The 14,457-nt window shown below is 40.9% G+C and overlaps 1 protein-coding gene across 21 annotated transcripts in view; it reads left to right on the top strand.

The window, feature by feature from the left end:
- Window positions 1–14,457, top strand: part of LTBP1 (latent transforming growth factor beta binding protein 1) — a 389,007-nt gene that overhangs the window by 163,345 nt on the left and 211,205 nt on the right. The window lies entirely within an intron of this gene.

The following is a 14,457-nucleotide window of genomic DNA, read 5'->3' as shown; positions in this document are numbered from 1 at the left end:
TGGGGGTTATTGAAAAGAAAGCTTTTCACTTTTAAAATTTTTGTGGTGTTTTTACTTTTTTGTAAAGGGAGAAAGTATTGCGGTCCACTGAATGCTGTCACACAGCCATGTTGTCATGCAATACAGTATTTTTGTCACGGAAAAATGTCTTTTATTATTTTTTGACCAATTATGGTTTGCCATGTGTACTCAAATAATCACAGACACCCACATTGCTTTATGAGTTACTCACAAGAATAACCCAAATGTCAGACAGATAATAACACTGGCTAGATCTGGTCTTTTTATGGAATATTGCTGTTTAGTCTTGAGTGTGTGTGTCTGGGGGGTAGGAGAGAGGGTGTTTCTTTCAAACTGATTATCATCAAGACAAAATACAAGGGGACAGCCTGAAGTCCTTATTAGCTCTTTGATTATTCTCCTGCTTTATTGTGACTCCTAGTCTTATGAGGTCAAAGCAGTGTTCTAGATAGATAGTCTGTGCTTGGAAAAAACCTGTGCCCACAGATACTATTTAAAAGAGTATTGTGAATGTCCCGGCTCTGATAGGGGTGTTTGGGCATATTTTAAAAAGAATTTAGCTGGTAGGTGCCAAGGGGCACATTACGCTTTGCAGGGCAGAGAACCGAGTCTAATGGGAAGTGTGTTGAACTGAGGATCAGGAAACTAGATTCTGGTCCTGGTCCTGCCACTAACTCCCTAATCCACAGGGTGTGACAATTAATGTTTCTGGACCTCAGTTTTATCTCATCCACAAAATAAATGACTTATGTTTAGCGACCTCTGAAATTCAGTGTGCTTTTAAAATCTTAGGACTTTTTATGGGTAATAAGTAATAATTTTTTTTGGAGGGTTACAGACAATGAGGGGAAAAGAAAAGGCATTTCCCAGTAGGTCGTTATGGGCTTTAATGGCTTTTTCCCACTTTTACTTTTCTTGATTGCCTTCGTTACTCTCATTACTTTCCCAGCTCCAACATCATCGACAGCGTCTGCTCCTCCTCCTCCTTGCATTTTTCATAAATCTTTACAGTAGGAATGACAAAGTAATCGGATGGGTGGTAATTTTTTGGCTTACAGTGTATTCATTTTGAAACTAAATATTTGAAGGCTTTGAGAAACAGAGGAAGTCTACTTGTTAAAACATGCTGCACACTTTCCTGTCTGGCATTTAAGCAGATGTTTAGGAACAGGATACACGTAGCCTATTCACAGTATGAAACGGAGCAAACTTATTTACACACAAAAAAATTTCGAAACCAGAACTCTACTGTGCCACAAAAGGATTGGCATACTACTTGAAAAGAGAGAGACAGAGAGGGCATGGTAATAAAGTTTCACCCTGGAAATCCTGGGAAGTATTTCATTTATATCCAGAGCTATTTTCCTCTTCCCTTTATTTTAATTCAAATATTGGAAAGTTTCAAAGAGAAGTTTTACATTTTTTTAAATTGAAGAATGGTTATTTTCTAGAACTCAGAGATGATTAGTCAGAAGTACAGAAAATTTTAGAAATTCATTTTTCAGCCCTGTATCTTTGTGGGCTTAGATGGTTTAATATAGTTTTATTACTTACAAAAAAGTGGCTTTCTAACTTAGTGGGTTTTCTCTCTATACTTGCTTACAATATATTAAATCTTTTGACAAATAAGATATACGTATGGAAAATACAATAGCTTGGGAAAAATTCAAAATTCGTTGTAACTTGTTGCTCTCTTTGGCCTCTGGTATGTAAGGTGTGGAGGCTGGCTAACTTCTTCTGTAAAGGGTCAGATGGTAAATACTTGAGACTTTGCAACATAACCTGTGTGGCGTGCAACTACTCAACTCTAAGTGCCCTTGCACGCAACCATAGACAATATGTATAAGAATGGGTGTGGCTGCATTACAAAATCTTGGGTGGGCATAGTTTGCCGACCCCTGCTCCAAGGAGTCAACATAATACGGGGAAAACCATATGGACTTCAAGGTCAAGGCAGCTTAATTAAGTAATCCATTTTGAGAATCAGAATACAGAAATAATTTTGAACATTTCCATGGTGATTTATAGGTTTTTTTTTTTTTTTTATAGGAAGTGGGACACGTAGTATTAACATTTTTTTGATAAGGAAACTTAGGTGGTGGTATAAGTGAACTTGACTTAGTTACACAGCAAGTCTGTTAGCTAGGACCAAAACTTAGATCTCCTTAAGTCATCTGTTTATTTAATTTCCTGGGGTCTGACCACAATGTGTAGGAGGGACACAGGTGAAGGACCTCATGGAACTGGGTTTTGTGGGAAGGATGAGTGATCTGATAGAACATAGGCGGCTGAGACAACACCTGCCCTGGGTTGGCGTCCTGGCTTCATCATGGCCATTGGAAATATTCCGGCTTTAGGTCCTCTTGGACTCAGGTCACTGACCACACAAAACAAGTAACAATAGATACACAGAGGGTAGTTCTGTAGCAGCCACAGGGGTAATATTTGTTTCTTCCTTTTTTTATGCTGCTTCTACATTAGTCTTTCTGGTTTATGGTGATGGTGAGTCTGGACTGTTCAGATGTGAGAGACAGATGTATTTTTCATGGCTATTAAGCATATAGTCTCTATTCTTGAATATCCAGTTGGGGAAAATTTTTTTAAGACTTTATTTTTAAGTATCTCCATACTTAACATGGGGCTCATACTTACAACCTTAAGATCAATCCCTCAACTGAGCCAGGCAGGGACCCCCAGTTGGAGAAATCTTTTTTTTTTTTTTTTTAAGATTCCATTTATTTATTCATGAGAGAGAGAGAGAGAGAGAGAGGCAGAGGCAGAGAGACAGGCTGAGGGAGAAGCAGGCTCCACACAGGGAGCCTGATGTGGGACTCGATCCCAGGTCTCCAGGATCATGCTCTGGGCTGAAGGCAGCACTAAACCAGCAACCCGGGCCACCCATCTTAAGTATAACTTCCACTTACTGTGAGGCCTTAATGAGGATGATATCCAAGGGAAGTACTCTGAGATTCTAGAATAAACTTATTTTTATGAACATGATATTAATATGATGTAACAGAATATTTACATTAAATGGCATTTCCTTTAAAGCAGATTTCTAATTATTAAGTTTTTTGTGACATTCTGAGCTTTGTCTCTTTGCTCTCCCCACCTTTGCCTTTTTAAAAAATGGGAACATAGTCCCAGTTGGGTGGGCCAGCAGGTTAACCACTGTTGTTTTAATGGATTCTTTCCATTCATAGGGATATAACGAAGATGACCTTCTGGTATTTTTAAAGTTGTTTATAGAGTCGTAAGTTCCCCTATTAAGAAGAACACAGGAATTCATGTTGTCACAACTTGACTATTTGAAATAAAATAATACTCTCCGTAGCATAGCTTATTTGTAGAACCAGTGAAAAGCAATCATGATTGCTAAAATAACACATTTGGTTTATATGATGCTTCTTTCACTGAGGAGTTACAGGGGACACAGTTACCATCAACATCAATTGAATAATTACAAAAATTATTTGACAATTTAAAAAGTATGTTCCCATATGTTATTTCATTTGATGCTTGCTTCTCCTATTTTGTGGGTGTGAATATCAAGGCCTTGGTGGTTTGATTAAAGATGACTTTCAGTTGGGTTTTCTGTCCCAGAGTCCAGATACCTCCTGCTTTCCATGTTGCCAAGTGAGTATGTATTTAACCCTGTACTAGCTTTTCCAAGACATATCGTCAAGCTGTCTCCTGAGAGCTCGTGCATTGTGGAGATGAGCAGTATGTGTTAATAAATGGAAAGCAAGGTAGCACATTTTCGCAGGAGCCCAGAGAAGGAGATACCCCGTCTAGCTGAGGGAGGAATACTTTGAGAGAAGGAGGATGGTGTGTGACTTTTCTGTTGAGCTCACTGTGCTACCCCAGCTGCTATCCCCGTTGGCTCATGGTGGGAGCTGGGGAAATGCACGTTGCCTGATTGTAGATGGATGGGGGCAGTGAAACTTGAAAGATTAGTTAGGTTTCAAAACACAGAGGGGATGGGAAGGAGTGAGAAGGGATGTAAAGCTGATGGGGGAGGAATGACTTCACCTGTTAGAAGGAGGCATGGGGGCCAGAAGGCTCAGGTTGTTTCTGCAGAGTGGGAAGAGTTTCACTTAAAGGTAGAAAGCCTGGGAGGTAGTGCTCAGAGACATGACAAGTCCAGGAAGGTAGGTTGGGGCAAGACTGGAGGAGTACCTCGAATTCCCAGCTTAGGAATTTGGACTTTTTCAGAACTTGCTAACAGTCTCCGAAAAGGGGACATAACTATTGATCATTTTGAAAAAAGAGGGCAGTTTTCTCAGTTTTTAAAGGGAGGAAACTAGTGTTGTAACAGCAGAAATTCGCTTTTGAACAGCTCCTGATAGAGGATGACCTCTAGCCCCTTTTAATGGTTTTGAGGTGGGCTTGCTGCTTTGCACTGGGAGTCTTCCCCACACACCTCACAGAACCAACTTAGTCCTGAGTGTTCTTGAGGTATAGAAGCAGTTCATTTTGTTACATGCTTTCCATAGGATCTCTTTGTGAGGAGGGAAGAACAACAGTTCCCGCTCACTGAGGCAATCAGTAAACCAATAACTGCTCAAGGAGGGGGAAGCATTTAGATTTTTTTTTTCCAGCTACTTAGTTCAGATGCCGAGTCTTTCGTCCTCTGCCAGTTGTTGTATGGATCTCTTGATGTTTATCCAGCACAAAAACCAGTGAAATGCCAACATATCACTCTCCGATTCACTGGGGCATACATATATTTTCCCCTTGATGCATTGTATAGGTTTATGTTTTTAAACATGATCAAATACTACATTAAAAAGAAAGTGGTGGCTTTTCAGTTGGGCAATTTGGAATGCTTAAGAACTCATCAGAGAAACTGCTCCAGATATATTTAACCTTCTCAAAATATTTTCAGATACTGAATAAATGCCATAATGTAAGGCATTTTCTTGTTTATTGAGTTGTGGAGGTGGTATTAGGAACATGAATGTATTTAACATCTTTATCGAGCACCTGTTGTGGGCCAAGGATGGGTATCACATTGGAATACAGCACTGAACAAAATAGATTCTTGCCCCTGCAACACTGAAAAAATACAGTGTGGCTGAATAATGTGGGTGAACCTTGATGATACTATGCTAAGTGAAATCAGCCAGTGACAAAGTGCCAAATGGTATATGATTCTACATGTATGAGTTACCTAGGTAGTCGGATTCATAGAGGGAGAGAGAGTGGTGGTTACCAGGGGCTGTTGGAAGAGGGATGGGGTGTAGGGAACTACTGTTTAATGACTAGAGAGTTTCAGTTTTGCAAGATGAAGAAGTCCTGGAGATTGAATACTCAACAGTATGAATGTACCTAACACTAAAGACCTGTACAGTTAGAAATAGTTAAGAGAGTAAATGTTATTTTGCATGTATTTTACCACAATTAAAAAAATTTAAAAACCTAAGCTGTAGTGTGAGCATACACTACTGTCAAATGTATACTATCAAAATATATTACATGTATGAAAAATTTGACATAATGCCAGATAATGATAACTGCTATGAAGAAATAGAAACTTGGGAGGGGGATAGAGATGGGAGTGTTGGTGGAAGGTATGGAATGATATTTTATTTTTATTATTTTTAAAGGATTTTTTAATAAAGATTTTATTTATTCATGAGAGAGAGAGAGGCAAGCAGAGACACAGGCAGAGGGAGGAGCAGGCCCCCTGCAGGGAGCCCAATGTGGGACTTGATCCCGGAACTCTGGGATCATGCCCTGAGCCAAAGGCAGATGCTCAACTGCTGAGCCACCCAGGCATCCCCCCCCCCTTTTTTTAGGCGTCCCTTTTAAAAAAGATTTTATTTATTAATGAGAGACACAGTGAGAGGGGCAGAGACATAGGCAAAGGTAGAAGCGAGCTCGCTGTGGGGAGCCCGACGTGGGGCTCACAACCTGAGCCGAAGGCAGCCGATTGGCAAAGGAAGGGCATCTGGCCCTCAACCACCGAGCCACCCAGATTCCCCTGGATTGCTATTTTTAATCCACCCCAAAGGGCTGTCTGTTGAAAGGACTTTTAAGCAGGGACCTGAATGGAGAGAATAGTGAGCTCTGGGAGGGAACATCATAAACTTTATAATTTAACTCTATCACTGTGTTTATTGTTTTATTTAAACTGTGGTTCATCACCAGAGGGCTGGTGTTTGGAGCATTCAGGCAAATTTGTCCTATATGTTGTCTTGGATTAGGTTTTATTGATCTGTGAATAGGTGCATTTATACACACACACACATAGTCTATCAGGGAATCCTGTTAATAACATCTGTAAATAAAGAGCCTCATACAAAGAGGATGGAGGCAAGCCTTTTTCCTGGTGTAAAAATGTTCCTGGAATCATTGCAGAAGGAATCTTGATTATTTATAATGAAAAGTATACAGTGTTTAATGTAGAAAAGAATTACCAAAGAAGCTGTGTTGCCTCTTTCTCCAGTATTTTATATAAGACAGATCCTGTGATTTTGGTATGGAGCTTGCTTTGAATGGAAATTAAAACTGGTTGTGAGGGCAAATGTGTATGTGTGTGCATTTGAGTGTCTGTATTTAGGGAAAGGGTCCATCATGGAGGAAGACTGCATGGAAAGGTGATTTCAGGGGTTAGCTGGACAAAGGAGAGGCAATAAATTGACTCTAAGAACCAAAATCAGGAGTGAATGAGGTCTTTTTGGTTGAAGAGGAAGATCTTTGAAGATGAGAAGGTGGGGGGCATCAGAGTGGTTGTATAAGAAAGGAGGTCTATAGTCAGGACAGTTAAAGAAAGAAAGAAGGAAAGAAAGAAAAGAAACGAAACAACTGTAGGTAAAAGAGTTCAGCAGTTTGCTAGCTCTGTGAGAAAGGCATGTGTGATCTATTGTTCTTTGTAAGCCATGCCTGGCCTATATCATGAGGGTGGCTGGGACTCCTTAACGGGGATGTGCTGGCTAACCTAGAATAAATGACCTTTCAGAATTCCTTGGAGTCTGTAACACACTGTCTCGAAGTGTGTATTCTTTCCTACTCACTCAGCGTGAGCACATGGGATGAACTTTGGAAAACCAGTCTCCTTAGCATGCTGGTTCTTCCAGAATAAGCTGCTGCCTGGTTCCCTGGCCTTAACTCAGCCTTAATCTCTGCTTCTTCAGGTTACCAAAGGTCCCCAGACACGCCAGGCCTTCTGCACTGCTGTGCCTGGCAGGTGCATTTCCCCACCCAGTGTACCTGGGCAGTCACCCGCTGCTCTGTCAAGAGTCAGCCGAGCGCTGCTCACGTGACAAAGCCTCCTTTCCTTAATTTGTTGTCATACCTGTTTATTTCACTAAATTCTAAACTGCTTGGGGACAGGGACCTATCTGCTTTTTGTTGGTCTCCCTGGTGCCAGCATAGTGCATTATTTTAGAAATGGCTATTGCATCTTGGTTGACAGAGCAGTTTGTCTATGCAGGTGCCCGTAATAGTGGCACAGAGATTTTTCCTGATAAAGCTTCATCATGAATTCTCAGGCAACTGAAGTCACATGAGCAAAATAACCATCTGAGCCATCTTTATAGAGTTTGGGGACACAGGATAGGAGAGCATATGCCAGTGGCTGCAGGATGCATGAAAAAGGACACATGTGTAGTACCTCGTATGGAGTTTGGATTTGGCATTTTAAACACTGACTGTAGTGTACTTTCTACTCATGGCAAAGTGCAGTTAGATTCCTATATATTGAGCTGCTCCTGCTACATGGACTTCCCACTCCCACTCTTACATCTGTCTAAATACCCACAGTCTCTTTAGGAACAATTTCAAGCTCTATTTCATATGTTTCTGTCTGTGCTGCTTTTTCTCTTTCCTCTTCTCCTCCTAGGGATTACCCTGTCAGTTGGCACTGGTGATCTAGCTCAGGTGTACTATTGATGTCTCTGGAAGCCCAGGCTAGTGATTGAAGTAGTAAAATGAAGCCTGTAGTGACCCTACCTTCTTGCAGTACCTTTCTGAGGCTTATGAGAAGGAGCAGGCTGAGGGTATGTATGGATGGGTTCCTTAGATCGATTTCAAGAAGGCCTTTATCTGTCCCAAACATAACCAGTCCTTCTCTTAATTCACAACCTCTGTGTCCTGTTATATGGGGCAGTGCATTTAGAGCTCCTGGAGTTTGGATAGGGTATGTCCCTTCATACTACAGAGACCATGGTTCCTTCATTTACTGATCCTAATGGCACCTTAGCTTCAAAAAAGACATGGGGCACCTAGGTGGCTCAGTTGGCTAAGTGTCCAACTCTTGATTTCAGTTCAGGTCATGATTTCAGGCTCGTGAGACAGAGCCCCACATCAGCCTCTGCACTGGGCGTGGAGCCTGCTTAAGATTATCTGTCTCCTGCTCCTCCCCACTTCCTCTTTCTTAAAAAAAAAAAAAAAAAAAAAAAAAAAGATACAGAAGGATGTTTCCATTACTCCTTCACTGTGGTCCTTTGATCCTAGTGCACAGAAGGCTCCGTACTTGCTCACATTTAGGCTAGCTCTGGGCAGATTAGACTACATACAAAGTAGTATTAGGTATCGTTATCATATGGTGGAGACAGTGTAGTAGCACCATGTTCCCTCTGCCTTGGATCTGCTCCTCCTTGAGGGGTTCATTTGCTTACCCAAGAAGCTCTTGCCTGTTTCCAAGCCTGCTGGCAAGAGTGAAAGCATTTAAATAGTGTAGCACATTTTGGAACTGAAAGCTGTGGTCAGGAGGAAAAGTAATCATCATGCATAGATGGGGGCATCTCTAGTGATGTACGATTGTAACATTTGATCCTACTTTGTGCTCCTCACTTGGCTGTTGGTTGTGTAATTTACCTCTGGGCTCCTTGGTTATAGTAAATTTAAGGAAGTTGGACTTAACATAAATACTGAACTCACATTTATGAGATATGGTGTATATCTGCAGCATTTATTGGCATACAAGTTGGGCTCAATTTTGCATCTGTAGTATAAGAGTCAAACATTTATATCGGCTTTTAGTATCAAGGTATATATATTTCTTCCAAGTGGAAGAGGAATAATGCATTTGTGTATTGTTGGAAAAACGTCCTGGAACTAACATCACAGATGATATGAAAATGTTTTTGAGGGCAGCCACACAGTCATCTTCATGTTATGCAGTCCAGGAAAATAAAATAACTACCAAATGGGGAAGGATAAAGTTAGTTAGGAAGTTTGAGATTTATTCTCCAAAGTTATATCACAAATAAAATGAGAAGAGCCAGATGCCCTTCCTTTGCCAATTTAATGTAATGCTGTCATTGATACACTTACTGAAACTTGATTTAAAAAAAAAAAAAAACCAACAACTTGATTTTCTATTTAGTTGGAATATAGGTATAGGGAATGGTTTCCTGCTTGACACCATTATCTTGAATTTAGATTCATGCAATAATTACCAAAAAACTGGCATGGCTGCAGTATTGGCTTTTGTAAGATTTGGTGGGAAGAAGAAAACTTTCGGCAGTAATGAAAGGCTTCTTCACCCTGAGACCAAACTTCGGATGCCCATCAGATTCAATAAAAACTTGTTCTGGATTATGAAGAGTTTCTAAGCTTTCCTCGTGTAAAACCTCAACCTGATTTTCATCAAATTTTCCTTAGAAGAGGTAAAAGGGAAACTTGACATTAAGATTTTTACAGTGAGGAAAGCAGACCACTGCCCTTTCTCTGGCAAATTAGGAAGTACACTGGAATATTTTTAACTAGTCTTATTTAACAGGATTAGAATATGTCACTTTTTGCCACTGCATTGTCCTTTTCTGAAGAAAGGGTGATTTATGAGTCCTCTGGATCTTCTTGTGGTATTAATAACATTTTGAGCCAGCTGTTTTATTGGGTGTACACAGAGGGTAATTAGAAACATCTGAGAGTCCTGTAATGTGCCCAGAAAACCATGATGTTGTATGGAAAAGAAAAAAAAATAACATTCATGCCAAAGTTGTGTACTTGGTAAATAGATGAATTAGCATTAAACAGAATTTACTCTGTATTATACCCGTTTTGAAAAAGAAGCTAACTCTTCTGGCTGAAAATACCCTCTTATTGAAACACTTTCGCTGCAGAAATCGTAACCTTATTTGGTAAAAGACCTTCTGACTGTGCTGTTCATACAGTAATTATCATTTCCCTTCTGTCAAACTCCATCATATTATAGACCGTTTTCTGCCAGAAGTATTTCTTCTTTTTACCTGGCAGTTACTTGAAAACTTCAGAATTCTGAGGGATCTTGTTTAAGGAAATTAACTCTTAGAAACATACTGCACGAGGGACTAATAGTGTCCAATTTGCCTAATGGTCTATCCTAGAAATTAGGGTGGGACTCAAGAGCTGGGGCTCTTTTTAGCCGGTTTTTTGAAATCCGATCTGCTCCAGTGGTGGCTGAGTTTGAATATTTGGGTATGCAGCAATAACAGCAGCTAAATCAGGGTCTGATTTAAATCAGGTCCTGTTCTCTCTTCCCTCAAGACAAAATCTAGACAAGAAAACCTAACAATTTGCTGGTGGCTGTTGAATGGTTCCTTTCATCTTCATTCACAAATAACAAGCCCTCCTGACAAGTCAGTGCCCAGTCAAACTGACGCATCCCAGGCAGCCATGGACAGGGTTCAAGTTGGAGGAGTCCAGTCTCTTTTCAACCTGTCTTGCTTTGTGTGTCTCCATTGGGTGTGCCATTTTTGTCCTGTTTATTCATTTTTGAGTGGATTCCTCATCAATCCTGAGACAAAATTGTAGCTAATTGTTAGAGGCTGGTGGTGACTTAATGAAGCCTCTAGAAGGAGAAGTGGATTCACCTGTATAAAAATGTTTATGGGATGAGGGAGGTAAGATAGTAGTTAGGAGCTCTGGCTGAAACCTGACTTCAGGTGCCTGCCTTTTCCAACCCCTAAATCCGTGGTTCTCAGTCCTGGTTCCACAGCAGAATGTCCTATGAATTACTTAAAAGATACAGATGCCCAACCCACACTGCTGGCCTCCTGGATCATAATGCCTGGGTGTGTTTTGAAAATGGACAATGTTGGCAATCGTTAGCTGTGGCTCTGATAGAGAACCTGTGGTCTAAGCCAGTGCTCGTCACCCTTCCAGGCTCAGGAATCACTATGAATCTTGACAAAATGCAGGTTCTGATTCAGTAGGTCTGGGATGGGGCCTGAGATTCAGCTTTCCGTACAAGCTCTTGGGAAAGGGATCCCACCAGGCCATGGATCACCCACACAGTAGCAAAGATCTAAGGTATTATTAATTCATAAAAATTGTTTTGAAAAGATACATTATCATTAATTAACGATCAGGTTCTTAGGAATCTGACACTATGTTAGGAAGTGGTTTATAAATGAAAATATGTTAACCCTTTGCAACTGTCCTACCTCATTTTCTTTCTCTATTAAGCTGAGGTTACCTGCCAGATAGTCTCTTGGGCACAATCACAAAGGATAGCATCAAATGCTAGTGTGCAGGCTGCCCTCTCTCGTGACCCTACTGTTGCAGCCTGCTGTGGCCCGTCTCTTGCCTTCAGAATTTCCAGGGGGCAGATAGCCTCTTTGTTCACCTTGTCCCCTGAATTTCAAGGGATATGTGTTAGGCTCTCCAGACAATTGTCACCTTCTCTGCCCTAGGGCAGCAAGCTGGTTTCTGCAGTGCAGCCAGCACCTCAGGCAGTGAGATGACTATTACTTCTGTCAACTTTCAAATGTAGTTCAAATCCCATAACAGAAGTTAAGCATCTGACCCTTGGTTTCGGCTCAGGTCCTAATCTCACGGTTGTTGAGATCGAGTCCTGAGTCGGGCTCTGTGCTCAGCATGGTACTGCTTCAGACTCTCTCTTCCTCTGCCCCTCCCCACTGTGCTTTCTCTCTCTCGCAAATAATTAAAAATAAAAATCTTAAAATAAGTTCCATTCCATAGTCTGCACAAATAGATGCAAAAACAATACTTTGCCTCCTGGTAGTAGGATATAAATTTGAATTGTTTTTCTAGATGCAGTGAAACGGGAGATATATTTGCACAGATCCATCCTTATTCCAATTAAATTTTACTTGTGATTAATATTAAGTATTTTGAAAGGACTTGAGAATACAGTCTTCATGATAGGATTTATTCAAATGATACTGAGTTGTCTAAACCCTTCACGAAACCATCATCTTGGCTCTTTGATAACATAATCTCTGTCCTGAACTTTTTTATACCCAAGCCTCCCTAGATACCTACAGTGCCTAGATTTTGACTAATGAATGTGACATTTGAGAGCACGTACAGCATACTAGAGAAGTTGACTTAATGGGAAATAGAAATAAAATGAATTCATTAGATGGGATAGCAAAGCTAAAACTCTCTCTTGTTTTTGCCACCACAATCTCACTGTATTTCCTTCTCTTCACTCTGGCCTCTTCCTTTTTCTCCACATGCATCTACCAGGCACATCCTAGGTGGCACATGCTTTGTTCTCTCAGCTACTCTGCAGTCTTTGGCTCACACCCATAATGCTGATGGGAAGGGGAAAGCCAAGCTTGTGTAATGGTTCTCAACGTGGGGAAGTCTTGTTCCCCGCTTCCCACCAAGAGGCACTTGGCAGTGTCAGACATTTATTAGTTATCCGTACCGGGGAGTACTCCTGGTATCTAGTGGGCAGATGCCAGGGATGCCACTAGACATCCTACAAAGCACAGGACTGCCCCTACCACAAAGAATTATTTGATCCAGCTTATCAACAGTGGCAAAACTGAGAAGTAAGTGCTGCTCTAGGGATTGCTACTTTTCCCTATTGGGCAATATCTCTGACCTTCTTGGATATTTTGTCCAAGTTCCTAAGGAACCCATCCTCTTAAACCTCAAGATTGTTTTCTAGATAAAACCTTCAGTATTTTGTCACAATGCATTATTTTCCCCCACAGTGCACTTTTTTTGGTGATGGTGCTGGGGGCTCAAACTGACAACTAGTTTGTTCAGGCCTTCTTGCACATGTATTAACTAGTAGATAGGACCCAGCCTCACAGAAGCCAGATTTGCATTTGATAATTTATACCTGATGATCATGTTGGATTTCAGAGGGTGCAAAGATTGGGATGATTTGCGGTGTCTCTGGATGACTCACGTGGGCTTGATTGGCCTTTATGGGGATTCTTTGGAAACTGAAGAAATAACAGTGGGAAAATGCTTAGCATGGGAGGCGTTTTTTGCACATCTCAGAAGTGATTGTATAATAGAAACCACTTTTCAACACTAAGCATTGCTACCGTGGACATTCATTTGCAAAGTGTCTGCGCTACGGCTCTTGGAAAGGGAGAGAAAGCTGAGTGTGTTTATTTGAGCAATAGCATCATCACATGTTCAAATAAACACAGCACCTTGGGAGGGTTACAGGTTTGTTATTTCTAACCCACATGTCTTGACACATGCCTTTTGAAGGGTCATTTTGCCAAGTTTAAAAGAAAAAACTATCCAAGCATTGAGAGTCTGACATATTATTTAACTGGTTGAAAAAAGAAAAGCTTCTTTGTGGCCAAACACTCCAGGTTTGCTGGACAACGAGGTATATCATGTTTTTAAATCATTTGCTTTTGGCCTCAGAAACAGCCCTGGAGAGCAAGTAAGACCTCACCCTCACCTGCACATAACCTCTTACACAGCTTTCCCTTACGTTTTGGTCATCTTACCCAGGGAACTTGGGATTTTCAGTCATTTTGTGCCTTTTTTCCCTTGAACGAAATGCCTGTTCTTAATTCCAACAGTACGGCAATATTTTCTTGCTGCTTTTCATGAGACCCTCAGCCCATAATTCACATGGCTGATTTTTTTCAATTTTGTTTTCAGTTTTGGTAAAATATACATAACACAAAATTTACCGTTTTAACCATTTCTAAGTATATACTTTAGTGGCATTGAGTATATTCACAGTGATGTACGGCCCTGACCACTAACCATTTCCAGAACCTGTCGTCATTTCCAACTAACTCCATATACATTGAACAATAATTTCCCAGTCCCCTCTTCCCCCACGCAGCCCCTGGCAACCTTCGTTCCACTTTCTCTGTGAATTTGCCTATTTGTGATACTTCATATAAGTGGAATCATACAGTATTTGTCCTTTTGTGTCTGGCTTCTGTCATTTAGCCTGATGTTTTCAGGGTTCATCCCTGTTGCAGCAGGTGCCAGAATTTCCTTCCCTTTTAAGACTGAATAGTATTCCATTGTATGCATAGGCCACCTTTTGTTTATTTATTCATCTGTTGATGGACATTTAGGTTTCCATCTACTGCCTTTGGCTCAAGATATGATCCTGGGGTCCTGGGATCAAGTCCCACATCAGGCTTCCTGCATGGAGCTTGCTTCTCCCTCTGCCTACTACGTCTCTGCCTCTCTCTCTCTGTCTCTCTGTGTGTCTCTCATGAATAAATAAATAAAATGGGAGGCCTGAAACATTTGACAATC

The sequence above is a fragment of the Vulpes vulpes genome, chromosome 8 (genome assembly GCF_048418805.1).
Source record: "Vulpes vulpes isolate BD-2025 chromosome 8, VulVul3, whole genome shotgun sequence".
In the NCBI taxonomy this organism is placed as follows: Eukaryota; Metazoa; Chordata; class Mammalia; order Carnivora; family Canidae; genus Vulpes; species Vulpes vulpes.
This window is presented reverse-complemented; position numbering and strand designations above follow the sequence as displayed.